Consider the following 6,896-nt stretch of genomic DNA (forward strand, 5'->3'; position numbering starts at 1 on the left):
AATTGGGAGAAATGCCATTTCATGGTTAAAGAAGGCATCGTTCTTTGTCATAAAATTTCAAAAGAAGGAATTGAAGTGGATAGAGCTAAAGTAGATGTAATTGCTAAACTTCCACATCCCACCAATGTTAGAGGAGTTAGGAGTTTTCTAGGGCATGCCGGTTTTTACCGACGTTTCATAAAAGACTTTTCTAAAATTGCCACTCCTATGAATAAACTTATAGAAAAGGATGCTTCATTCATCTTTTCAGATGAATGTATCAAATCTTTTAATATTCTTAAAGAGAAACTCACTAATGCGCCGATCATGATAACACCAAATTGGAATCTACCGTTTGAACTAATGTGCGATGCAAGTGATTTTGCAATGGGAGCAGTTTTAGGACAAAGGATTGAAAAACGATTTCAACCTATATATTATGCTAGTAAGACGTTACAAGGAGCACAAACAAATTATACAACTACTGAAAAAGAACTCCTTGCTATTGTCTTTGCTTTTGACAAATTTCGTTCATATCTCGTTCTAGCAAAAACGGTGGTCTATACTGACCATTCTGCTCTTAGATACCTATTTTCGAAACAAGATGCCAAACCAAGATTAATCCGTTGGATCTTACTCTTACAAGAATTCGATATTGAAATCTGAGATAAAAGAGGAGCAGAAAATTTCGCAGCTGATCATCTTTCTCGTCTTGAAAATCCCGAATTAGAAGTTCTAAATGAATCGGCCATACAAGACAACTTTCCTGATGAATATCTATTGAAGATAGATTATAATGAAATTCCATGGTTTGCACACTATGCAAACTACTTAGTATGTGGATTCCTTGAAAAAGGATTATCGTACCAAAAACGAAAGAAATTCTTTAGTGATATAAAACACTATTTCTGGGAAGATCCACATCTGTTTAAAAGTTGTCCAGATAGAATAATACGCCGATGTGTATTCGGAGATGAAGCTAGTAAAATTTTAAACCATTGTCACACAGGACCAATAGGAGGGCATTGTGGGCCTCAACTAACAGCAAGAAAAGTTTATGATGCTGGATTCTATTGGCCAACAATTTACAAAGATGCACACCTTCTTTGCAAATCCTGTGATGCTTATCAAAGGGCCGAAAAAATAAGTCAACATGATGAAATGCCACAAAATGTCATTCAAGTATGTGAAGTATTTGACATTTGGAGTATTGACTTTATGGGTCCATTTCCAAAATCTCATAATAATCTATATATTCTCGTAGCCATTGATTATGTATCTAAATGGGCGGAAGCACAAGCTCTCCCAACTAACGATGCACGAGTTGTAGTCAACTTTTTAAAACGTCTTTTTGCAAGGTTTGGAACACCGAAAGCTTTAATAAGTGATCGGGGAACTCATTTCTGTAATAATCAACTTCAGAAAGTTCTTAAAAGATATGGAGTAACTCATAAAATCTCCACTGCATATCATCCACAAACAAGTGGACAAGTTGAAAATACCAACCGAGCTTTAAATCGTATTCTAGAGAAAACCGTAGGATCAAATCCGAAGGAATGGTCCATAAAATTGGAGGATGCACTCTGGGCTTTTAGAACAGCCTACAAAACTCCAATTGGAACCACACCTTTTAAACTCGTCTACGGAAAAGCATGTCATCTTCCAGTAGAAATTGAACACAAAGCATTTTGGGCTTTGAAAACATGTAATCTTGATTTACATGAAGCTGGACGTCTACGATTAAGTCAACTAAACGAATTAGAAGAATTAAGACATGAAGCATACGAAAATTCATTAATCTATAAAGAAAGAACGAAGAAATGGCATGATAAAAGAATCAGAAGTTCAAGATGGTCTGGACCATTCATAGTCAAAAGAGTTTTCCCATACGGAACGATAGAATTAATAAATTCAAATGGGATTGAATTTAAAGTTAATGGTCACAGAGTTAAACATTACATACATGGTCCGATGGAAGTTGACAATGAAGTTAATCATAATTTCACCACCCAAGAAAACCTTCAAAATGAAAACATAAATATGTTATCAACAACATATGAAAAATCAAAATTAGAATATAAGGAGGATTCAAATTTGAGTGATGAAGAAGAATTCTTATACAAACCTCCCATTCCAAGAAACGAAGAAAAATGTGAACAAGAAATTCAAATAGAAGTGAAAGAACCAAGGAAAGAACACCCGAAAAAGGTTTACAAACCAACTCGACTTACTAAAGAAGGAGACCCGGGTGAATTTATCATTTCTTGCTTGCTTAATGATGGTGCTGTATATAATGGACTCACAGATTTAGGAGCAAGTGCAAATATTATGCCTCTTTCCTTATACAAAAGATTAGGCATGGGTAAATTAAAACCAACCAAAATAGGTGTTCAATCATTTGACCAAACCATTAAACACCCGGTTAGAATAGCAAATAATTTACTTGTTAACGTGGGAAGTTTGACCTTTGTTGTAAACTTCATAGTGATTAATATGGAGGAAAACCTTGATATTCCTCTAATTCTATGTCGCCCATTTTTAGCAACCACCGAGGCATTCATTGATGTAAGAGAAGGTAAAATGACACTTAGGGATGGTGATACATCGATCACCTTTGTGAACCGAAAGTTTAGATCTCCACCAACCAAAACTGTTAGACCAATAAAAACGCATAAGTGTGGGGAAGATGAAGAAACACTTAATGATGATCCAATCACAAAGAATGCCGTTGATGATACGAAATTAGATGAACCCATTTTTAACAGTTCAACGAAGAAACTTTATAAACGGATTCATGATGCTAAGATTAAAGGAAAATTTAAGTTATATAACCGATTAATATCCAATTTATCGTCAAAAGAAAAGGCGATGTTAGTTGAATTTGTGAAAGTTACGGAGGAAATCAACAAATGGATTGAAGTAAAAGTCAAAGATATACAAGTTGTTGATGATTCAATTGAAAATAATGTTAATCACAATTTCAACTAAGTATAGGGAGGTTTATGTATTTCTGTTAGAGTTAGATTTTCTGTTTTCGTGTAGTTCTCAAAAATGGAACTCGAATGGTCTTTCCCTAGCAGACCCTAAAGAACTAGTCTTCTCCCCCCATTCTGAATTTTTATTTTTTTTAGGTTTTTACGAAATGAAGACTTCCTGTGAACTAAACCATGGTCTAATGCTACACGCTTTGATCACTAAACGTAATAATGACACACTTCCGAGTGAAATAGTATCAGTAATCAGAGAAAGATTGGACGGAGTAAGAAAAGAATCCAGATGCGAAGATAATAAGTTACAATTTGGTAAAGGAAAATCAAAATCCGCAGCGAAAAGAAGAGCACGACACCTAGAAAGATGTCACAAATGCAGAAAATGGTCACATGGAGGTAAATGTTCAAATAATCAAACCTATTCAAACACCGAATTTGTTATTTTATGCAGAGACGGACCGTTCATATGTTTAGAAGAAAAAACACTGAATGCTCGAGGTTACGCCTATGTAGCCATGGAAAACCAATTAAACCGACTATCTTATGAATGGGATAGATCATATAACTAAGAATACTATCTCACAGGTAAGTCTGTACAGTTTTTATTTTTTTATTTTATTTTTTAACCTTTTGATAATAAACGCTAATTTATTCGCTATAAATTATTAAATTGGTATTGAATAAAATTAGGTTTGGCGACCGAAATTATTGATATCATTCAAAAATTTATTACATCACTGCGAAATTTAACGTTTATTCTTAAGGTATAAATATCTTTAATCAATCAACCCAAAATATTTCAAAAATTCGTAATGAGTTAAATTAGGTCATGGAACCGAAATTACTTTACCGAAAAGAGGGGCGCATATTTTTGATAATATTTGATTGATTAAAGTGGGATAAAAGCCAAAAAGATTTTTAATTTTATTTTTACCATGTTTTTAAAATTAATATAAAAATCTAAAATTGATATTGTAAACTTTGTAAAATCAATATATTTAAGTTTGTCAATATTTGAAAAATTAATATTTTTAATATAAGTTTGTATGTAAAAAAACAAAATTTAAATTAAGTTTGGTGTGAATTTTATTTTTATGCATTTTAAATTTTAAGTTTGGTGTGAATTTTTAATATCAATTTTGAATTTTATGCATTTTTTTAAATTTAAGTTGTGTGAATTTAAAAACAAAAAAATTAATTTATTTCGCTAAGTTAAAAATTTGATTTTTAAAATTCGTCGTAAGTTGAAGACTAGGTCTTTGAACCGAAATTGCTTTACCCGAGGGAGGGACGAGAACTTTTATTATCATTATTTTTAATCTTATTGAATTAAAGTATGCCAAAAACATTAAAAAAAAACCCAAAAATCTTAGCCTTTAAAACAATCGCTACAAAAAGACAAATTTTAAAATTTTGTCGAAGGACGGACTAGGACATCGATCCGAAACGACCTCATCCTAAAACAAAGGAAAACAAAATTTTAAATTTATTTTATATTTGTTTTATAAGTTAAGGTTTAAAAAAAAAAAACAAATAAACACCGCGACTCGCGGAGTTTGCATTGGCCAAATGCCGCGACTCGCGGAGAGACCAAATTACAGAAAAAATAAAAACGTAAAGAACTGATCAGTCCACCCACAACCACACTCCAAACTGCGAAAAACACCCGAAAAACACACACGAAATTCGCAATTTTTGGCCATTTTTCATCAAATCTTTTACTAAAATCATGTTGAGAAGGATGCTATCAAGGAATTACTCAAGAAAAATGGTAAATTTCTACACCTAAACACCATTTAATCCGAAAATTAGTGTTCTTGAGCAATTTTATACCCAATTCGATTTTGATGCTTTTTAGTGTAATTATGCTTAAATTGTTTATGTATTATGCTTGTATAACCTAGATTGATGCTATTTAACATGATTAGAAGCTTTAAACTTCAAATTTTGAGTAATCTAGGGTTTGTGTTCTTGAGCAATTTGGGGCTTTTTAATATAAACAGGTTATGGCCGATTTTTGTCATGAATTGTTGCTAAATTGAGTAGTGTAACATGTTTAGGTAGTTAAATGATCCAAACCTTGAGCCTAAACATGATTTTGAGAATTAAAGTGGACTTTTTCAAGTCTAAAATTCATGAACTTGATTTTTGAGAGATAATGTCATTTGAAACTTGTTTAATTGCTAGTAATGATTATTTTGACATGTTATTTAAGTTGAATGCTTATGAACTTGGCGAACATTTTCGTATATGCTTATTTGAAAAAGTGTAGATTTGATAAAAATATGAAAATAAGCTTAAGTTTGATATAAATTGAACATGTCATTGTAATTATTTTGATTGATGATTTTGCTGACACTAATGCATATTTGGATGCACAAAAATTGTGTTTGATGTGTTTTGCAGACTGAAAGGGGTGAATCTTCATCCCAAGCTCGCAATGCTCCTGCTAAGAATGCGAAACAACAAGAGGTGGATAACTACTACAAACAAGATATACCTCATCCAGTTATGACATTTTCTGATATGCACTTGGAAGATTTGCACCCGAACTTGAGATTTGACAGACGTTGGATAGATTATCCAAAATACCAAAGGGGCTTGCATACTCTTCATTCTAAAGCTGTTGAAGTACCTAGGGTCATAGAATGGGGACTGTTAGAAGCTGTAGAATTGGCCGAGCCAATTAGAGAATTACTTACACAGAGGTATGGTAATTCTACTTTTAACGATTGGGTATGTTTATTCAACATGCGTAGACCTGTATATAAAGTATGGTGTGAAGAATTATTGTGTAGTATAGAAATAAATGATCGGGTAGTTAGTTTAACCGATCGATTTTTTATTAGATTTTTGTTAGGAGGTTCGAAGCGCCACATGTCTTTACTAGACATGGCTCAGGCTTTACGTATATATACGCCTGAGGAGTTAGCATCTGCCGATTGTAGAGGGTTGATACTAAATGGTAGAAAGATAGACAAAAATTTTGATACGCATGGTGTATGGAGTCAAATGACTAGCCATTACCGATTTAAAGGGGGAAATTACTCTTATTTGGATATAGATAGAGCAGAGTTAAGAGTAATTCATAGGTTTTTAGCCAATTCGATTACACAACGAGGTAAGAACAAGGAAAAGGTAAATGAACAGGATTTGTTTTACCACATGTGTATTTGAGACCCACAAAGCGCTGTAAGTATACCTTATTGTGTGGGTTATTATTTATCAGCTATGGTTAGGGGGATGAGACCGCATAGCATAATAGGAGGTGGTATATTTATTACTTTGATTGCTGAATATCTCGGTGTGGATATAAGTCGGGGGGGGGGGGGGGGGATTATTAGTCGAAGAACCAGAACCCCGCGATACAATAGGTTTAAATGTATACCAAGGTGCGAAGGTGTTGAAGAGGCGAAATAACGCCGCAGTACAATACCATGGTAGACATCCACAGGTTGAGAGAAACCAACAGCCAGGTAATGTGGGAGGAGGAAATGAAATGACAGAAATGCAAAGGTTTATAGCTTCACAAGAGTATGAAATGCTAGACATAGAGCATTTGAAGATTGGCAAGTGCATCAAAACCAAATCATAGCTCATTGCCAACATGTAGGTAGAAACTATATTCCTACTCCATCGCCCGTATTTCCTCCCTGGTCTATAGAGATCCAACCACCGTATCCTACGTATAACCTAGCCGAAACATTTTATAACACATATGGTTATGCATGGAACCCCTACTGGTATCAGTATCATCCCTAGTCTACTTAGTTTTATTTATTTTATTATTTGTAATGTTGATACATTTAATACTTATGTTAATATTGTAATAGTTTTTATAATTTTCTAATTTTTTTATTAGATTTTAATAATTTTTGAATGTGGGGTAATATACCAAACTTCAAAAATATGTATATATGTTTGCAG

The sequence above is a fragment of the Rutidosis leptorrhynchoides genome, chromosome 10, assembly GCF_046630445.1.
Source record: "Rutidosis leptorrhynchoides isolate AG116_Rl617_1_P2 chromosome 10, CSIRO_AGI_Rlap_v1, whole genome shotgun sequence".
NCBI lineage: Eukaryota > Viridiplantae > Streptophyta > Magnoliopsida > Asterales > Asteraceae > Rutidosis > Rutidosis leptorrhynchoides.